Consider the following 21,747-nt stretch of genomic DNA (forward strand, 5'->3'; position numbering starts at 1 on the left):
GCCCGAAGATTCAGTTCACCTTTCTAGGTATTTTAGTTTCAGGCTTGCATTATTTCTAAAGGCCCAAAGATTCATTCACCATTCTAGGTATTTCAGTTTCATGCTTGCATTATTTCTAGAGGCCCAAAGGTTCGGTTCGCAGTCATCGGCAAGCGGCCCTGCTACCCATGCTTGTGTCGACCTCAACTCGCAAGCGCCAACGTCGAAGGGGTTCCCGGGGCTTTGGCTCTACAAATCCTTCCTCCAGAACGACAATGACGAGCTCCTCCCTGGGTGCGGGAGGGGCTCCGGGATCCCTCCCTATCGTGAATGACTTCCATGATGAGTTAGCTCATGCTTTGTTTCATGGAGTGTATTTTTTTGTGAACCTTGATTAACGACTTCTATGTTTAAGTGGGATATCATTTGTATGGACAAAGTAAAATTTATCATTTTTTGCGTGCTTGATTTGTAAATATGGTTCGTTTATGTCAATTGTGAGCGGGAGGAGGCCACATAAGAGCCGGCCACACCAAATCCGGCAGGAAATAGGGTCCAAAGTAGTCAAATGATTGAGAAAGAGCAGTTATTGTCAATCTAACCCTGCCATCCATACACCTCTTTAGTTTAGAGTTAGTTCAGGGTTAGTTTAGGGTTAGAATCTAACTCTAACCTCTAACTGAGTTAGAGTTCTCCTCGTCTTGGTTCATCGCAATCATACTTTCCCATTTCCTGTGTTTTCAGTATCCTGCGAATCAAAGAGGACCTTAGACTGGTTTAGGTTCGGTCGTTTTTTATGAACGTGTTATGTCCAAAATTTAATGAACGTGCTCTGGTTACTATGAAAATAATCCAGTTTCATGTAGTAAATCATTTATTTATTTATTCTTATGCGGGGGTTTGCATGTAATTTGTGAGGTCTGAAATGTGAAGTACCCCGGCATATGCTCCGAGTCGTGCATGCACTACGACCCAGATGCTCTATGCATGTCGGCGAAGGGAGCACGTGGAAATAGCCTAGGAGTACATATAGGAGGATAAATGCATGAAAAATACGTACGGTGAAGTGTAGTTGTGGTTCGAAAAGGAGACCGAAAGTGATGACAGGTATAGGTCGCACGCACCCAACTAGTGGTACTAGACATAAGACTACTTTTTCCCTAAACAAAAGAGGTACGGTGCTTAGTACTCCTACTCTATCAACACGAGTCCCATCTGACAACAGCGTACGTGCTACAGCTAGCTATTCTCCCTCGTTTTTCTCTTCTAATTCTAAACTCAGTCGACGCCCGGTGCGCGGGGTGGGGATTTGCCGATGGTCGGTTTGCTCAAATGCGGCCCCACCTCATAGTGAAAACGTTACGACTGGAATAAAAATGCCATATACTCCCTCTATTCCTAAATATAAGCCTTATTAGATATTTCAAATGGAATACAACATACGGATGTATGTAGACATATTTTAGAGTGTAGATTCACTCATTTTGCTCCGTATGTAGTCACTTGATGGAATCTCTAGAAAGACTTATATTTGGGAACGAAGGGAGTACTATACTCATAAAACATTAAGGCCACGAGGCGATGTAGTGGTGGTTACAGGAGGCAAGAAGAAGAGATGCATTCATCGACGACGTCCACCTCCTCAACTCAGGTCGCCGGCCCACCGAACGGCGGCTAAGTAGCAGCGGCTTTTGTGGCTAGGTCGACATGCTTCTGAACAATGGCGTCCAAAGATTCGAGCTGCTGGAAGAAGGCCAATGTCTTTCTATCCTCGCTGGCCTTGTAGTGCCCTATGTAGACGATTTCCTCATAGACGTGGATGTGCAGGTCGACGGTTTGTTGCATGGAGAGGTGCTGCGCGGCGAGCGCAGCCTCGAGGTGCACATTCTTCGTCGCGACCTCCGGCACCTGCAGGGCCACCAGGGCTTCAAAGAGTTCGTCACCATGGAGGCCGATGAGGGTGGTAGGCAATGAGGAGCCTAGGCGCGCGGGCTGGAGTAGTACGGCAAGGTCGTCTGCGCGCTTCTTTATGGCGGTGAACTTGCGGATGGAGTGGACGATCATGTCGTCCATGCGAGAGGCGAAGCCGGCGTCGGCGAGGGCTACGACGCCGGCGATCGCCAGCACCATGTGGAAATGCTGCATGGTGCGGGGCTGCAGGCCGGCGCCTTGGATGATTTGGCACAACCGACCGCCGCTCGAATCCATCGCCTCCATAGGTGCTTGTGGCTTCTGGTCACTTGGTCTTGGATTGGAGTGAGGAGTGTTGCGCAGACACTAGGAGTAGATGGATTGGAGTGGTGGGGTGCCTTTATATGAGAGTCCAAACTCTGTTGCATTCACATCATGCTGGCTCTATTCTGCTTCTCTAATTAATTCCCTCTGCATGCTAATTGAGGATGCATCATTGACCGTTCAACGTCTTAGGAACCGCTACCCTCTCCCTCCTTGGCATTCAAGCACCTATGGAGGCGACTGCCGCTCACGTCTATCGCATGTCAGGAGACGTTCCCGTCGACGACGAGCTCCCTATGGTGACTTCGTAAATTTCAAGATGATATGCCAGCTCAGTCTTTCGCGGGTGTTCATAGGGGTATGGTGTGCGTGTGTGCGTTCATAGGGGTGAGTGTATGCGTGTGTATATGAGCGCTTTCGTTTGTACTATGTTTAAAAAGTAAATGTGTGTCAAAAAGAGACTAGTTAGTACTAGTAGAGAATGGTTAATAATATAGCCGACTGGTGGCTTTAACATGGTGCCATGTCATCTATAGTCAAGGAAGTACTATTTTTTATCACATGGCCCACCATACACTCTCACATAGTTATTTGGAGCCCGTGCTACAGCCGGCTGTAAATCTATAGCCCGTTTCTCTTCTCTCTCCTATTCTCCCTCATCCAACTCAGCAAGGATATAATATTTTAAGTCTTATAGCCCACCTACATCACCTTATTATACTTGCTCGTATACTCAATATTGTGCACCACGACCAAGGCGGACGAAAACGAGAGAACTACGTATTTATTTACGGTGTAGATTCACTCATTTTGCTCCATATGTACCCCATCTCGGTGTAGTCTAGTCACTTGTTGAAATCTCTAGAAAGGCAAAGACTCCTTTCTGGTTTACAGGGCTATACTAGCAAGTAGTACTACAATAGTGGGCTCACATAGCAATTTTGTCTCATGCAAGAGCCTGGCTATATGCGTGCTCCAAGGCTCGCAACTGCCACGTTCGGGTTGCCCTTGGCTCTTCGCCTCTTCGAGAAGACCAACAATGATGTTACTACTATTACTTCTACAGTATCAAATCCACTACGGCATGTCCGTCCATCACGTGCGGGAGGGATAGCTTGTTGTAGTAGTATAAGCAAAAGTCTGTCCTCGTCTGTGAGCCACCGCGCGCATGGGCGAGGGAGAAGGCATGTAGTAGTAAAATCAAGCTTCTCCTCGTTGTAGGAGTTGATGCGAAACATCATAGCACCGGCCCCACATGGTTGCCTCTAAACTTGGCCGAAAGACCCGCATTGTACAATATATTTGCTGCAACCTCTAACATTTACGCCACCACAAATTAAAATATATATGCCTGTCTTGACCACATGGGCATGCAAACTACAATCACTAGGATGACAGGTAGGGCTAGAAGATTATTTTAATAAAAAAGCTTCGAGGCGGCCTCATAGCATGGAGCCGACCCCAACGATTTTAAACTTATAGGCACGGTACACGCTATCCTAGACTACTATACACATGAAACTGCCACACGAGCATCCGGGCTGCGCTTGGCTCTTTGCATCTTCGGGAAGTCGAACAATGATGGAGTACTACTACAGTGCAGGAGTACTACAGTATGCTTTTGGACATCTGACACCGAATGAACTACTGCATGTCCACCGCGTGCGGGAGGGAGAGCGTGTAGCGAAAGCTTCTCCTAGTCCTGCCAACAACCACGCTCAAGGGCGAGGGCGGGACACGGCTTCTTTGACTTACTACTCCTGCCTTTGCGTGTATGACAGGTGGGCCCAATAGGTGGGTGGCCCAATTGTCATGCAGCCAAAGGCAGGTGCAGTTAAGGCGAGAGGGCGTTGTAATAATCAAACTTCTTGTTGTTGTACGAGTTAAAGCAACACATCAAAGCACTGCACTCGATATATTTCAATAATTTGCATTTACCAATGCATTAATTACAAGGCATGCATACATGCCGTGACTCTCCTTTTGATACTTGCATGTGTTGATTTAATGCATCTTAAAGTAGTATGAATATGTGCGGTAAATCTTTGTAATGCCCCGGCCCTAAAGCGAGAGATGGTTCTGCACGAGGAGCGCGAGATCATGCAGACAGAACAAGACCCGACGATGGAGCTATCTATAGTCTCGATGGACCTCACCTTGCCCCACTGCCCCTTGTGACTCTGCCCCTTGAATCCTCCAAATGTATGAGGTTCGAATATACCTCGTCCGTTTGGCTGATCGAGCAAGGTGCAGGTTTCTTGATTGATGTGTTGTTCGATTGATTTGTGCAGTGCAAGGTAGCACTACAAAAAAATACACTTCCGTGATGATACGTGTTTGTCACAGTAGGTCGCATTTTCTGTCATGCATGTACATCCATGACGATTTTATGACAGAATCAAGATAGTCATACTTGTGCTATCGTAGAGGTGTTCCATGATATTACCAAAATTATCATCACGGAAGTGTCCACTTCCATGACGATAAATCGCGCGTCACAGAAGTACTTTCGTCAAGGGTGACCGACACGTGGCATACACCGTAACGAAACGCCGTTAAGCTATCGGGTCCGGGTTAGGATCCGATAACCCGTTAACAGCCCCGGCCAATGGGGATTTTCCATGTGTAAAATCATCATTGGCTGGAGGACACCCGTGTCGGCTCACCGTTGGGACAGATGTCATCCACTCATTGGACCCAAGGCGCCTATGATACGTCGACACGTGGAACGGCCCAACAGAGGCCCATTCTTTTGAAAAGGTCGGCCCATTTGACTTGGTCAAAAGGTGGCTGGCCGGCCCACAGAAAGCCTATTAACGGCCTGTCCGCATATAGCCCATTTATAGACCGCTAGCCCAGGGCCCGTTACGCCCTATCCGAATTAGGCCCAGTAGTGTCATCTGTGGCGTCCAATATGATTCCATCCCGTTTTAACTTCCGACCCATGTGTGGCCCAGACTTCTTTCGGCCCATATGAGGCCCTTTGTAACTCTTGGCCCATTAACGGCCCGTGGTGAAACTGGCCCGTAATGAAGAGTGTATCACTTTATACCCATTAACGGCCCATTATTCCACTGGGTCGTTTCCAGCCCAAGTTATCTTTCGGCCTTCTCAGGGCCCATTTATTCTGGGGCTCATTTGCAGCATTCGGTTACTTATGGCCCGTTACTATCATTTTCTGCTTGTGGGTCAAATTCAGCCCGTCCTTACAGTCGGCCCGTTTGTGGACCGTTAATACGTTGGGCCGTTTTCATGTAAAAAGAACCGTTGGGCTGTTTTCATACAGTTATCAAATACGACCCGTTATGGTCCACGAATAGTATGGCCCATGATTGGCGAAATGATGATACGCCCCGTAGAAGGACCATGGATCCTACGGCCCGTAGAAGGCCCATGGACCCTACGGCCCGTAGAAGGCCCATGGATCCTACGGCCCGTACAAAGGCCAATGGATCCTACGACCGTAGAAGGCCCATGGATCATACGGCTCGCAGGAGGCCCATGGTTACAACAGTTTGTGTGCTGCCATGATTATTTTGGCCTAGTTGCCATGATTATTTTGGCCATGTATGGAGCCAACGGTCTAATCATGAGCGGCATCAAACCCAGAGTAGTGCAATCCCTCAAGGAATCTAACATGCAATGGGTAGAGGAGCTTGACTCCGTACTCTGGGGGCTGCGGACCACGCTGAATCGCACTACCGGATTCACACCATTTTTATGGTATACGGCGCAGAGGCAGTCCTGCCCTGTGACATAATTCATGACTCACCTCGCGTGCGCATGTACGAAGAAAGAGAAGCCGAGCTCGATCGGCAGGACAGCTTGGACGCATTGGAAGAGGAGCGCGACGTGGCAAAGGCCTGTTCCGCATTCTATCAACAGCAGGCTCGAAGATATAAAAGCAGAGAAGTACGGGCCAAAACTTACAATGTTGGCGAACTAGTTCTACGCCTGTCGGACAAGAAAAAAGACAAATTCAAGCTCAAATGGGAGGGTCCCTTCATAATCGACCAAGTCCTGACTGGTGGAGCGTACCATCTGCGAAATGCATCGGACAACTGACTCGAGCCGAACCCATGGAACGCAGCACGCCTATGAAGATTCTATGCCTAGCGCCGGACTCTGTGTTCATCTCCTTCCTCTATCACCTTCCTTTTTTTTAATTTAGCTGCTTGGTATTTTTCTCCTCCTTCCTCCCTTCTTTCTCCCAAGCCTTTAGGGGCTTGCTTGCGTGATTGTTCGCACATAATTGATGCGCCACCCGCGCTCATTATACCTGGGGGCTTCTTTATCAGAAGCTTATATACACGGGCTTCATGCCCAAAACATGTGTGACACTTCCACATGAACCTTTTATGCACCATCATATGCATTGATATGACTTAAGTTTTGGCCAAGCTGGGTTGCCTGGCTCCTGTGCTTACCCCTACGTTCCCGTTTGTTTGGCTAGGTGGTAAAGGGAGCACCTCTGCGATTGTTACTGCCGGGTCAGCCGGATGTGTACCTCAGACTGGGTGAAGCCGAAAGCTAGCGTTCTTAAGGGAATATTCGGTTGGTGAACTAAAAGATGACTTTTCACTTGTTTATTTATCTGCCCCCAGATGCTTTTCTGCTTTTCTACGCAGTTCGGACATGCACTTTAGGGCATGCCTCCCAGGGAAAGGAACCCCTAACGGAACTATTCTCCCTGGAAGATGTTTCTTACTAACCATGTAATATAACATAACTAGTTGGGCACTTGTCTGCTAAAGCACTTATGACCCCTACGCCTGGTCTCCATGCATGCCCCGGTTCTTACATAACCGAGAGGGTATTCATACACACTCCGGACTATCGGGTCTAGAGGTTGAAGCAAAAAGGTCTGCAATGACAAACGATCTACAATCCGGCTAGAAGGCATTTTACATGTCATTTTAAATTACATAGTCAATTTGACTGGATATATTCTTCTTCAATACCATCCAACAGGCGGTCTAATTTACAGTCTTGTTGGGAATACTTGGCGGCCAGCTCTACCTGGCCATACACTAAACTGACAGGGATCTCCTTCCCGTCGGGCCCCAAAGGGCCGACCTCGGCCATGTGGTTTGGGTCAGCCTTCGTGTACCGCGTCTTAACCATGGCCCAGGCCTCCCTGGCGCCTTGATGGCAGGCCGATATCTTCCATAACCGGAAGCGCTGCCGCACTCCCTTTAGCTTCTCTCCAAGCTCTTCAAGGCCTTCGGGCAGGGAGAGGGACAGCCACAAAGCCTGTACGATGCCTTGCATCGCCTGCCGAACTTGTTCGTGCAGTTGCAATAGCTCGGGGAGAAGATCCCCCGCAGAACCGGGCATTTCCTCCGCAGGCCGACCTGTTAGCATATCTGCAGACATAGCTCTATCAGTCGACATCCTCGCCGAACTCTTTTTCGAAGATTCGTTTAAGCACTTACTAAAAATGTCGCGTCGAAGTCAACGATTCTCCTTTACGGAATCAGACAGCTGAGCACGAACATCCTTTAGTTCCTCACCCAGCTGGGTGTTGGCGTCTTGAAGCTTGTTCTTCTCTTGCCTCACCCTCGTCATCACGCTCTCGCCGGCCTTTAACTGGCGCAGGAGTTGTTGCTTGTCCGGATTCAATCCGGCCCCATCTGCACTGTTATTGTCAGAATTGCACACATGCCGCACGTCACAACAGAATTATCTTTCGAAGCATATATTACCTGAGGGAATCCCCTTGGTACTCTCTGAAGCGGCCAGTGCAGCCTCAAGTTGGGCCTTGCACTCTTCCAGCTCCTGGGACAGTTGCATATTCTTTTGTGTAAGATCCTGCATATCATATGATCCTTAAATCAGTTATCTTAACTGTTTCAAGTCTCGGGGGCTACTGACATATATAACCATCAAATTTACTCACCCATATGTCTTTCACATACTGCTCTGTGGCTCTGGCTAGACCATTTTGAGCGGCACGGAGGTACGCATCTCCCGTATTAAAGGCGTCCAATGCCTCTTGGGAAAAACATGCGTCACGAAGAACAGTCCGGTGACGCCTGTGGTTCATGGAACTCTCCACCTCTGAATTGGTGGCAGATAGCCCGTCCGCGTCCTCTGTCAGAGGAACGTCCGGTGCGCGCCCCGTGTTCACCTCCGCTTCCAGACCCGGCCTTGAAGCCTGGCCGGTGGATATAGTCCGGCGGGTGCTCTTCTTCTTGAGGAGAGTATGAGCGTTAGTGTGACTTGAGGTCATAAACCCTAGGCGTTAAAATTGCACGCCGTACCATTGCGCCGGAATCTCGATCTGGTCTGCACTTCTTTTTAGCCCGCATGGCTTCAACGACCCTTGTTGGTTACCCACCGCCGGCTCGGCCCTCCGCCTCAAGGATTTCCCCTGCAAAACGAAACACTATTGGTTTACGGCAATCAAAATAAGGCATGGATGGATCCTCTTGAAAGTACTGGGACTTTGGTCTCGGTTACCTTTGTGGCCGGAAGTAGTCCGGGATAGTCGGCCGTAATGGCCACTAAGGTATTGTCCTTACTCAATTGATGAAACACCCCATCAATTAGCTCCACACATAAGTCCGGGTCCTCTTTGGTGTCCGGATCGGGGACCGTTCTAGGTCCTCGGGTTGTGGAGGAGGGTTGTTTATCTCCTTCACAGTCTGGCGCAGCTCCTGCGTTAAAATTGCTAGACTAAGTACTCAATTATGGGAATTTGAAAAGAGGTAGGCAAGTGAAAATGTTTGCTCACCCAGCTTGGAGGACTGTACATGGAGAATCCGCCCCATGGGTTGACATGGAGGAATTCCTCTTCTTCTCCCTTGTACAAAGCAGATAAGATCTTCGTTAGAGTGGCAGCCGAATCCGGCCCCTTGCGACTGCACCGGGTGGCGTCGTCCTCCCCGTTGAAATCCCACATGGGGTGGCCTCTGTACTGAAGCGGCTGCACCCCCCGCATAATGCATGTGGCCATGACCTCGATCATGGTCAGTCCGGAATGTGCCAACAACCTTATCCGGCTCATCAGGTAAAGGACGTCCCTGTCAGTTTCCCTCTGAGGGTTCCGTGGGCGCCATCTCAGGTGTTTCTTGAACGGAGCGTTATTGAACTCAGGGTGGCCGATCCGTATAAGGTCCAGCAGGGGGACGTCCTTCATATAAAACCATTCCGAAGGCCAGTCCTCGGACGCCTTCTTTGGGGTTCCGGATAGATATCCGGTCCCGGCGATGCGCCATAGTTCGGCTCCACCCACTTGATAAATTGACCCCTCCTGAGAGCGGGGCACAAGGCAGAACAACCTATTCCATAGCGTGAAATGGGCCTCAATGCCCAAAAATAGCTCGCAGAGGGCCACGAAGCCCGCAATATGCAGTACGGAGGCAGGCGTGAGGTTGTGTAGCTGGAGGCCATAAAACTCCAGTAGCCCTCGGAGAAACGGATGAATCGGAAATCAGAGTCCTCTTATTAAATAAGGGACTAGGCATACTCGCTCTCCTTGGGAGGGATTGGGGACGCTCTCCGCCTGCTCTCCGCCGCTATAGGTGGCAATCCCGTCTCGAACTGGGACCATATATGCTGGGGGGAGGAGCCCCTTGGATTGAAGCACTACTAGCTTGCTATGCGGGATGGAACACCGCTCCCAATCTCCGGGACGAGGGCTGGAGAGGCGAGAGGAGGAGCTGCTTCGACCGGCCATGGTGGAATGGATCTCTATCAAAAGCGCTCTAATGGATACTCGCGGAGGGAAGGTGGTGTGAATTGGATCTAAATCCCCGTCTCTTTTATGGGCGGCTCATTTACGCGGCCAGGAGGGGGGATAAATGAAAAAACTCCCTGGCTTTTCGCATTCGTTTGACACGTGGAAGATGGTCATTAGTGAGCACAGAAGCTGAGGAGAGCAACACGCACTAGAAGCCGGACACTATTCGATAGGTACATGGAATTTGTAGAAGAACCCGCCTTGCAATGCCGAAGACAAACTTGCGCGCCGGACTTATCGTCATTGAAGCCTGGTTCGGGGGCTACTGAGGGAGTCCTGGATTAGGGGGTGTCCGGATGACCGGACTATGACCTTTGGCCGGACTCCCGGACTATGAAGATACAAGATTGAAGACTTCATCCCGTGTCCGGATAGGACTTTTCTTGGTGTGGAAGGCAAGCTTGGCGATATGATATGAAGATCTCCTCCCATTGTAACCGACTCTATGTAACCCTAGCCCTCTCCGGTTCTATATAAACCGGAGAGTTTTAGTCCGTAGGATGAACAACAATCATACCATAGGCTAGCTTCTAGGGTTTAGCCTCTCTGATCTCGTGGTAGATCAACTCTTGTACTACCCATATCATCAATATTAATCAAGCAGGAGTAGGGTTTTACCTCCACCGAGAGGGCCCGAACCTGGGTAAAAACATCGTGTCCCTTGTCTCCTGTTACCATCCACCTAGACGCACAGTTCGGGAACCCCTACCCATGATCCGCCGGTTTTGACACCGACACTCCTCATTCGGCAAGTTGACGGGACACATCAAAGTAATGTTAGTCCATACTGCCTCCTCTCTGGTTAATATGGCTTAATTTCAAACGAGATAAATACACTGTCTGTCACTGTATATTTGTAAAAATACGGTCAATGGACTTCATAATACGCTCATTGTGCTCAATATATATATATTCCGGTGTTTATACGGTCACAAGCTCACCCTGACTGAGTATGTGTGTGCATGCACGTGTAGGTTGAGCACTTGAGCGTGACCATGTGTGTTCTGTTGTGTGCTCGGACATGCATGCATTAGGGCGTCGCACGCATTTTTGCATCCATGTGTACGTGTGCCTGTTGCATACACATAGGGGGAGTACGTGTAGGGGCCACTATGGAGCAGTCAAATCACACAGTAAGTTAGTCGGAAGAAACAACCATCATTTCACTCTTTAATGACACGTACGCAATATAAAATGGTTGATATGGAGAGAAAAAGGAAACCACTATATATACACTAGCAGGAGCCTAAGCTACAAGCCTGCTTGCTTAGGTTGCTATCTTCACAATCATAAAACGACGGGCCTGATCCCGCGGCTGGGGGAAGGGAACAATGTTTTGCGTAGACGCGATCGACATCGGCGAGGGAGAAAACCCACAGTCGGTGCATCCCAATCGGGGGTCACCTCGGTATGGGCCAATGCCGTGTCCCAACCGCCCTTCTAGCTACAGCCCGACGTCCCTGCTAGTCCATCTTCCTTTTGGAGACGGCTTGCTCCACTGCCGTAGCTCCATCTCCATGTCGATCTCTCTCTACTTCTACCGGCTTCTACTTGTGATGAGTTTATGTCTCATGAACTAGTTCCGGTACTATTATTCTAATCACACTTCCTCAATATCTTTGCCATCAGGGATGCTCAGGACGATTTTAGTGGAACTGCACAAAAGCATCGTATGATCCGAGGGTGCCAGCCGTCTTTCCTTCGACAGGTTCTACCTGGCTAGGAAATTAAATCATGTTTAGGGTTTAGGGTTTAAGTCGTAGTGACCCCATCAGTAGTTTTTCTTTCGTATACGCTCTCACAACTTTTTCCTTTAGTTGTGAAGTAAATATTGGCTATGATCTGTGAATCATTGAGATGCATCAGCATGCGTGTTAGTTTTCCTTTGTATTTGATGGAATGTTGTAATGGGGCAGCCTTGGAATAGGAATGAAAATGGAGTGAAAAGTTTCCGTTTTTCCGGAGAAAAAATGGCAGCGGAGAGAAACCAACGTTTCGTTTCGTTGGATCGCGCCATCGAGCAAAACCAACATTTAAATTACGTCGGTCGTGTTCGTGTCTCACCCTCCTCTCCGGCTCGACCCCGCACGGTCGCTCGGCATGCCACTCACCACAAACTGAGTATACGATAACTTTCCCGCCTGCTTGTCGATGGATCGCGCCATGGTGTACTAGCACTATTGGAAGAGATTGACGAGTTGGGGGAGGACAACTAGCTGTAGCACGGACTCCCAAGAACTTTTTAGATGCATGTTGTAGCCGGCTATTGCGACCTTTGAACGCGGAGCAGTCGCGTGCACCCGAAAGTGGCGCGGGTGACGCTCTCTCGGCGGCGCGTCGCTTCAATGCCGGTGCTAGTGAGAGGTCGCGTCCACTCTGGCCGGGCATGAACAGTAGCATCATAATGTGGACACACAAAAACAGTAGGGGTAGATGTTGGGTTGTCTCCCAACAAGTGCTTTTCTTTAATGCCTTTTTAGCTAGGCATGATGATTGTAATGATGCTCACATAAAAGATAAGAATTGAAACGCAAGGAGAGCATCATGAAGCACATGACTAGCACAATTAAGTCTAACCCACTTCCTATGCATAGGGATTTTGTGAGCAAATAACTTATGGGAGAAGAATCAAGTAGCATAGGAAGGTAAAAGAAGCAAAACTTCAAGATTTTAAACACATAGAGAGGAAACTCCTACAAGCATATATTCCACCCTCATAATAATTTTCAGTAGCATCATGAATGAATTCAACAATATAACCATCACATAAAGAATTATTCTCATGATGCACAAGCATATAAATTTTACTGCTCTCCACATAAGCAAATTTATTCTCATGAATAGTAGTGGGAGCAAACTCAACAAAATAACTTTCATGTGAGGCATAATCTAATTGAAAATTAAAATCATGATGACAAGTTTCATGGTTATCATTATTCCTTATAGCATACATGTCATCACAATAATCATCATAGATAGCAACTTTGTTCTCATAATCAATTGAAACCTCTTCCGAAATAGTGGATTCATCACTAGAAAAAGTCATGACCTCTCCAAATCCATTTTCATAAATATTATAAGATTCAACATCCTCCAAAATAGTGGGATCATTACTTCCTAAAGTTGACACTCTTCCAAACCAACTTCCATCAATATTGCAATCATGATACATTGGAGGCATGATATCATCATAATAAATTTGCACATCAAAACTTGGGGGACTAAAAATATCCTCGTCATTAATCATAGCATACCCAAGCTTATGGTTTTGCATATCATTAGCATCATGGATATTCAAAGAGTTCATACTAACAACATTGCAATCATGCTCATCATTCAAATATTTAGTGCCAAACATTTTATAAACTTCTTATTCTAACACTTGAGCACAATTTTCCTTTCCATCATTTTCACGAAAGACATTAAAAAGATGAAGCACATGAGGCAACATCAATTCCTTTTTTTTGTAGTTTTCTTTTATAGACTAAACTTGTGATAAAACAAGAAACTAAAAGATTCAATTGCAAGATCTAAAGATACACCTTCAAGCACTAACCTCCCCAGCAATGGCACCAGAAAAGAACTTCCTTGACAGGACGTGAGTGCCGCTTACCTAGCCTCCCCGACAATGGCGCCAGAAATGAGCTTGATGTCTACTACTCAACCTTCTTCTTGTAGACTTGTGTTGGGCCTCCAAGCACACAGTTATGTAGGACAGTAGAAAATTTCCCTCAAGTGGATGACCTAAGGTTTATCAATCCGTGGGAGGCGTAGGATGAAGATGGTCTCTCTCAGACAACCCTGCAACCAAATAACAGAGAGTCTCTTGTGTCCCCAACACACCCAATACAATGGTAAATTGTATAGGTGCACTAGTTCCGTGAAGAGATGGTGATACAAGTGCAATATGAATGGTAGATATAGGTTTTTGTAATCTGAAAGTATGAACCCTAGGCCTTGTTTTCAAGCATTGCAATACCATTTTTGCTCACTTTTATTACTTGCTACCTTGCTGTTTTTATATTTTCAGATTACAAAAATATGGCAATCCCTCAATGTGCGATAAAAGTCACTCCAAAGTTCCTATCACGGAGAACATAAGATGAAATTGCTTGTAGGGTATGAAACCACCTCAAAGTTATTCTTTCCGATCAATCCATTGGCCTATTCCTATAAGTGTCACAAACAGCCCTAGAGTTCGTAGTAAAATAACACCATATGACACACATCAATCAACCCTAATGTCACCTAGATACTCCAATGTCACCACAAGTATCTGTGGGTCAGTTATACGATATGCATCAAACAACATCAGATTCATAATATTTAATCCAACACAAAGAACCTCAAAGAGTGCCCCAAGATTCCTACCAGAGAAACAAGGACAAAAACGTGCATCAAACCCTATGCATAGATTACCCCAATGTTACCTAGGGAATCTGTGAGTTGAGTGCCAAAACATACATCAAGTGAATAGAATACCCCATTGTCACCACGGGTATCCCACGCAAGACATACATCAAGTGTTTTCAAGTCCATAATAGTATTCAATCTGATAATAGTGAAACCTTAAAGGTAAAACTCAATTCATCACAAAAAGGTAGGGGGGAAACACCATATGATTCAACTATAGTAGCAAAGCTCGCGGTGCATCAAGATCATGCCCAATCAAGAACACGAGAGAGAGAGAGAGAGAGAGATCAAACACATAGCTACTGGTACATACCCTCAGCCCCGAGGGTGAACGACTCCCTCCTCGTCATGGAGAGCACTGGGATGATGAAGATGGGCACCGGTGATGACTTCCCCTCCGGCAGGGTGCCGGAACGGGCTCACGATTGGTTTTTCGTGGCTACAGAGGCTTGCGGCGGCAGAACTCCCGATCTAGGTTTATTTCTAGGTGTTTCTATATTTATAGGAATTTTTGCCGTCGGGAACAAGTCAGGGGGAACACGAGGCGATGACAAGAGAGGGGGCGCGCCCTAGGGGGTGCCCTCCACCCTTGTGGAGGCCTCGTGGCTCTTCTGGCCCAACTTTTTTGCTTTGGGACTTCTTCTGGTCCATAAAAATCACCGAATTTTCAGCTCTTATATTCCTTTTCTGCGAAACTCAAAAACTAGGAAAAAACAAAAACTGGCACTGGGCTCTAGGTTAATAGGTTAGTCCCAAAAATCATATAAAATAGCATATAAATATATATAAAACATCCAAAATGGATAATATAATGGCATGGAACAATCAAAAATTATAGATACATTGGAGACGTATCAGCTGCCGACGACGAGCAACAGTTCACCATGCATGTCGTGGTGGACACCGACAGAAGGTTAACGGAGCTCTCGATGGTGTACACCAACAATCTAGTATAGGTGGAGCACCCCATCCACATCATGGAGATGTTGCATGCCGAGGACAAGTACAAGGTGGTTGGGTTCGACCTCGAGTACACCCTCGCTCGTGTCGAGTCTTGTCCCAAGGTCGTCGTCGCCCAGATGTGTGTGCGCAACCACGTCCTAGTCTACCACTACTACCTATCCACAAGGCCTTGCGAGCGTTTCGCCAGGGTTTTCAATAGCTCCCACTACATGTTCGCTATGGTGGACATCACCAACGATGTAAAGGTGTTCAAGAATTCGGGCATCGCCTGCCAGAATCTTGTTGACATCCACGACCAATACAAGATCTGGGGCAGCAAGGAGCATGAGAAGGACTCACTGGTTCACCTCGCCGAGGCCATCATCGACCCCTACTACAGAGACATGCAGGCCTGCAATAAGGACAAGCGTGCCTGGCACTCGGTCTGGATGGAGAAACTCAACAAAGCTCACGTCGTGTACGCGGCCAAGGAGGCGTACACGAGCTACGATATGTACAGGCAGATCATTGACCTGAGGAAGTGCTTCCTTCCTCAAAACGAATAGGGATCGAGCCGAAAGCAGAGCAATGGCAAGTGCCCATTGCCACAATAAGTAGATGATTAGATCCTCGTTTCTCCTAGTTTAGCATGCATGTAATTGCTTACTTTGGTGTGTGGAAACATTATGTGTGTAGTCACTTGTGTAATTGTATGCTTAATTTGGTTTTGCAATGCTGTCTTTTTATGTCTATATGTTGATGCTCTGTAGACAGAGCAAATCACATTGCACACGTACTAAACAATGGAACCCGTCGGTGATGATTTCATCAATCACTGACAATTGTATATCGGCAATCGTTTGCTCACAACAGACACGGCTTGTTAACAGGAATCGTCTGTGTTGTTATCGGTCTTCCCACACATTTCCGATTACAGACCTGTTTGCCGTGTATCACACACATCTTGTTAAGTTGAACCCTTTATGTTCTCTTGGCTCAGAGCAAACAGTTCATCCGATTGAACTGTATGCAGTATATCGCACACACCTTCATCTGGCTGCCCGTTTCTGTTGTTCCGCCTCATCACAAACAATTCATCCAAGTGAGTCATATGTTGTATATCGCACACACCTTCATATGGTTGCCCGTTTCTTTTGTTTTGCCTCACCGCAAACAGTTCATTGAACTGTACTGTATGCCCCTCATCGCACACGCAACTAAAATATGAACCGTGTTAGATGTATCCTTCATTTCAAATGTTTTGCACCTTTCTTGACGATTCTTTTACACCACTGTTTATGATTATTGCATCACACACAGTTTCTTCGAAGGGTCTCTGATCGTAGTGTCGTGTTAGTATCATCCTGCAGTAGTGAATATTTCAGTTCTTACCACTTCTTTCATCTTAGAATTCAAACGTCGTTCATGATCAACAATGGGTTTAGCATCAGGTTCCATATTAATCTTGTGCTGACATAGAGTGGGACTAATGCCCTTAAGATCATCAAGAGTATACCAAATAGCAGCTCAGTGCTTCTTCGAAATATTCAATAATCTATCTTCTTCATGCTCTGAAAGTTTAGAACTAATAATAACATGATATATCTTTTCTCACCAAGGTAAGCATATTTCAAAGTGTCTGGCAATTGTTTTAGTTCAAACACAAGATCACCCATAGGTGGATGAGGACCTCCTAGAGTTTCAATAGGCAAATTGTGTTTGAGCAAAGGTCATTGTTCAAAGAAAATGTTATCTATTTCATTTGTTTCATGCATATGCATATCATTTTCATGGTCTAGAAAATATTGTTCTAATGGATCAGTAGGAGGCACAGCAATAGAAGCAAGACCAATTATTTCATGCTTACTAGGTAATTCTTTCTTATGATGCTTTCTACTAAACTTAGAGAAATTAAAATCATGAGACTCATCACCAAAACTAACACCGACAGTTTGTTTCTCACAATCTATTTTAGCATTTACGGTGTTCAAGAAAGATCTACCAAAAATAATGGGACACAAGTCATATTGTGGGGAACCAAGAACTAGAAAATTAGTAGGGTATTTTACTTTCCCACACAAGACTTCAACATCTCTTACAAGCCCAAGTGGTGTAATGGTGTCTCTATTAGAAAGTTTAATAGTAACATCTATGTCCTCTATTTCAGCAGGTGCTATGTCATCCATAACTTCTTGATATAAGGTAAAAGGAATAGCACTCACGCTAGCACCTAAGTCACATGGACCATGATAAGAGTGATCTCCTATTTTGACTGAGACAACAGACATGCCAACAACAGGTCTATGTTTATCTTTTTCATCAGGTTTGGAAATTCTAGCAGCTTCATCACAGAAGTAAATAACATGTCCATCGATATTTTATACCAAGAGATCTTTAACCATAGCAACATGTGACACCCAGATAATTAGATTACAATAATCCCATGTTAATGATGCCACGTCACCTCGGTCATTGTTGCTAATCCCGCGTTAGTTCGAAACTGATTCAAATTCAAATTCAAAATCAAGCAAACAATAAAAGTTTTCAAATATTGAAACTAAAATGTTCAGTAAATAGTAGATAAATCAGAGGCTACGATAAAATTGTAAACAACATTATTGAAATTTGATAAGTGACTTAAACAACCTCAAACAGTGGCTGAAAACATTATTTAATAACCTTTTTATTAATACAAAATAAATATGAAATGATAATTACCCCAATCTTGTTTTTGGTGGTAGGATATATTGTGCTGTGATTTGTGGGCCAGCTCTCATATTTTACAAAACTCATTTGGTGCCCAAACAATTAGCCAAAACAGAAAAGAAAAGAAACAAAAAAAGGAAAAAGGAAAAAGGAAAAAGGCCTAAAAAACTATTGTGCACTTAAGCCTACTGCTACAGTCCCCGGTCCAGCCCACCTAGCGCCCGTATCCCTCCTCCCGCACGTGTCGGCGCGTGCGCATCCGACCGGCGTTCGTCATCGTGTCCCCAATCCCACGGTTTCAACGCCCTTAAGAACTCGCCCGTGCGCCTTGCTCTCTACCCCGAACCCTAGCGCGCCCACAATCCCCCTCTCGTCCCATTCCTCGCCTCTGTTCGAGATCCCCGAGCGTCCCCGTCGTGGTCGATCACCGTAGCCGTGGCCAGCGTCGTCCGTTCATCGCCCCGACAAGTCCAACAGCTCCGTCATGGTCCTCTGCTTCCACTACACCGCTGGATCGAGCCCCGGAGCCCCTCGCGTCGTCATTCTTCTTCTTCTCTGGCTCGGCCACTGCATCGTCCTCGTCCTTGATCTACGGCACCGGTCCTCCCTGAGCCCTCTGCCCAGACCCCACGCTCCCTTGGTGAGCCTCTAAGCCAGATGCGCCCTCCCGTGCCTCCTCTATCGCCTGTAGCGCCCATTCCATGCTCACCCGAACGCGCCGCCACCTGAACTCGTCGTCGGCATGGCCACGGTGACCATTTGGTTCCGTGCATGCCATCGTTCCGCTTCTCGCGTCGAGTAGGCACCATAGGCACTTCGCGCACTTCGTGCAGCTCGCTTTGCGCCCTGTATGGCCGTTCCTGTACCTCTCCCGAAAAACCTCGCCGCTGATGAGCTCGATGCGCTCAGCTCCGTCCACAGCATGCACGCGCACAACGCCCCATACACGTGCTGAGTCGCGCCCCAAACACCGTGCCTCGCTCGCCCGTCGACCGAGCATGGCTGCCCCCTCTCTGCTCCCGCTTCCCCCGCTAGCGCCATGCGGTCACCATCTGCACTGGCGTGCATGCATGCCTCGACCACGCACTACTCCTCGAGCTGCTCCTACATTGCCGTGCCCTGCCTACCGAGACCGTATCCCGCGGCCGAACCGCCTTGCTACGCCGCATGCACGCCACACGCACCTGCGCCCTCGATGTGGCCTCTCCTGCTATTGCTTCTTCCGCAGTGCACAAACGCACCCCGCCGTCCCGCTATACGCGCCAGCCACCGTCGTTGCCCCATTGCCACACTGCTCTTTGCTCGCCCGCGATGCTGCTACCGCTCACTTACTGCTGTTGTCGCTGCTCGCCGGCCAGCGTCCTCCGCCGCCCCCAACTGCTCCGCCTTCCCCCACTCCACCCCATGGCGCCGTCGGCCTGCCCCGCGGCAGGACTGGGCAAACGCCCCATCAGCCGGGCTGCGCCTAACACCCGCACCCGACGCCCATTCTTGGCGCCCGCTAAGGCCCCCTGGCCAATGACATGCGGGCCCCACGCCCCAGAAGAATTAGAACAATAAATAAATAAAAATATCAACTAATTAATTAGATAATTAATTAACTTATTTAATTCTGATTAGTTAAACTAATTAAACTTAGTTAATCTAATTGACTACTTAAAATATCTAATTTGTTAGTTAGTACTAACAGTCATTGACAGACGGGTCCCACCTGTCAGTTTGACCAGTCAATGGTCACAATTGACCGCTGATGTCATGCTGACATCATACTGATGCAGTAAACCTGTTTTTAATTTAAATAAATATGTTTATTCGTGAAAATGATTAAATCCTTTTTAAATAAATATAAAATAAACCATAGCTGGGATGAAAATACTTTGTACATGAAAGTTGCTCAGAACAACGAGACAAATCCGAATACACAGCACATTTGTCCGCCACACATCCCTAGCATAGCAAACTCGCGACTTTCCCCTCCGGTTCATCTGTCCGAAAACGCGAAACACAGGGAATACTTTCCCGGATGTTCCCCCCTTGGCCGGTATCACCTACTACCGCGATTGGCCACCCCTAGCAATGCTCATTGCCATGTCATGCACCTTCATGCATATGTTTGCATTATATTTATTGTTACTTCCCCCTCTTCTCTCGCTAGACTCCGAGATCGACGCTGCTGCTACCCAGATCGACTACTGTGTTGACGACCCCTCCTTCTTGGATGAGCTTCCAGGCAAGCCCCCCCCCCCCTTGATCACCAGATATCACCTATTATTCTCTCTACTGCTTGCGTTAATCCTATCCTGATCATAGCCTGTCTTTGATTCTACTGTTGATACCTTTACCTACAATCCTAAATGCCTAGTATAGGATGCTAGTATTCCATCAGTGGCCCTACATTCTTGTCCGTCTGCCATGCTATACTATCGGTCCGTGATCATTCGGGAGGTGATCACAGGTATATACTTATATACATAATTTATGATACTTGTGGTGACTAAAGTCGGGTCGGCTCGTTGAGTACCCGCGGTTGATTCACGGATTGGGGGCTGAAAGGACATACTTTCCCGGCGGCCCTCTATGTGGATCTTTTTGGCGGAACGACGGGGTAGGTTGAGACCGCCTAGGAGAAAGGTGGGCCTGGACCTGGTCGGTGTCCGCGATTACTTCAAAATAACAGGCTTAACGAGAACTTGGTATTTGATCTGAGTCTGGCCATTGGCCTATACGCACTAACCAACTACACGGGAACAGTTATGGGCACTCGACGTCGTGGTATCAGCCGAAGCCTTCTTGACTTCAGCGACTGAGCGGCGCGTGCCGGATTGGACTGTAAGGCTGCTCTTGTATTAAGGGGGCTAGGTCTGCTTCTGGCCACCCATGCAACATGCAGGTGTGCAATGGGCGATGGGCCCAGACCCCTGCGCCATAGGCTTTAGACCGGCATGCTTACCTCTCTGGTGTGCCTAGGTGGGGCTGCGATGTGTTGATCTTCCGAGGCCGGGCATGACCCAGAAAAGTGTGTCCGGCCAAATGGGATTGAGCGTGTTGGGTAATGTGGTGCACCCCAGCAGGGAAGTTTTTCTATTCGAATAGCCGTGATCTTAGGTAATAGGACGACCCGGAGTTGTACCTTGACCTTATGACAACTAGAACCAGATACTTAATAAAACACACCCTTCCAAGTGCCAGATATAACCCGGTAATCACTCTCACATAGGGCGACGAGGGGAGGATCGTCAGGTTGGATTATGCTATGCGATGATACTTGGTGAACTTACCTCTACTCTCTTCTACATGCTACAAGATGGAGGCTGCCAGAAGCGTAGTCTTAGACAGGACTAGCTATCCCCCTCTTATTCTGGCATTTTGCAGTTCAGTCCATCGATATTGCCCCTTTACACTGATACCCATGCATATGTAGTGTAGATCCTTGCTTGCGAGTACTTTGGATGAGTACTCATGGTTGCTTTGCTCGCTCTTTTCCCCCTTTTCCTATTTTTCTCAGATGTCGCAACCAGATGTTAGAGCCCAGGAGCCAGACGCCAACGTCGACGACGACCCCTACTACACCGAGGGTGCCTACTACTACATTCAGGCCGCCGACGACCAGGAGTAGTTTAGGAGGATCCCAGGCAGGAGGCCTACACCTCTTTCAATCTGTATCCCAGTTTGTGCTAGCCATTTTATGGCAACTTGTTTAACTTATGTCTGTACTCAGATATTTTTGC

The sequence above is a fragment of the Triticum aestivum genome, chromosome 2B, assembly GCF_018294505.1.
Source record: "Triticum aestivum cultivar Chinese Spring chromosome 2B, IWGSC CS RefSeq v2.1, whole genome shotgun sequence".
Classification (NCBI taxonomy): domain Eukaryota; kingdom Viridiplantae; phylum Streptophyta; class Magnoliopsida; order Poales; family Poaceae; genus Triticum; species Triticum aestivum.